Source organism: Charadrius vociferus, unplaced genomic scaffold (assembly GCF_000708025.1).
Source record: "Charadrius vociferus isolate BGI_N301 unplaced genomic scaffold, ASM70802v2 scaffold783, whole genome shotgun sequence".
Lineage (NCBI taxonomy): Eukaryota > Metazoa > Chordata > Aves > Charadriiformes > Charadriidae > Charadrius > Charadrius vociferus.
In genome coordinates, this window is record NW_009647834.1 from 449,506 (window position 1) to 450,183 (window position 678).

Genomic DNA, 678 nt, shown 5'->3' on the forward strand with positions numbered 1-678 from the left:
GGGGGTGAGCATCCACAGGGGGGGGTGCCCGTGGTTTTGGGTATAAATGGGAGTGGATGCCCATGGGTTGGAGTGCCCATGGTGGTGAGTATCCATAGGGGCGGATGCCCATGGGTTCAGGTCTCAATGAGGGTGGGTGCCCACGGGTTTGGGTGTCAATGAGGGTGGGTGTCTATGGGTTTAGGCACCCACGAGGGTGAGCATCCCTAGGGATGGGTGCCCATGGGTTTCGGCACCCATGAAGGTGAGTAGGTGTGGGTGCCCATGGGGTAAGCATCCCATGAGTTTTGAGTGTTCATGGATTTGGGTGCCTATGGATTTAATTGCCCACAAGGGTGAGCATCCCTAGGGATGGTTGCCCAGGCAGTTCCATGCCCACAAGGGTGAACATCTGTAGGGGGTTCATGAGGCGCCGATGAGGGTGAGCATCTGTAGGAGGGGGTGCCCACGAGGGTGAGCATCCCTAGGGATGGGTGCCCATGGGTTTAGGCGCCCATGAGAGTGAGAATCTATAGGGGTGGATGCCCATGGAGGGTGGGGACCCACGAGGGTGAGCATCCCTAGGGATGAATGCCCATGGATTTAGGTGCCCACGGATTTGGGTGCCCATGGGTTTAGTTGCCCACGAGGGTGAGCATCCCTAGGGATGGGTGCCCATGGAAGGTGGGTGCCCATGGG

General features: G+C 58.8%; 1 protein-coding gene across 1 annotated transcript in view; it reads left to right on the forward strand.

The window, feature by feature from the left end:
• LOC104284456 (bone morphogenetic protein 8A-like) overlaps window positions 1–678 on the forward strand; it is a 16,094-nt gene that overhangs the window by 9,650 nt on the left and 5,766 nt on the right. The gene's annotated exons all lie outside the window — the stretch shown is intronic.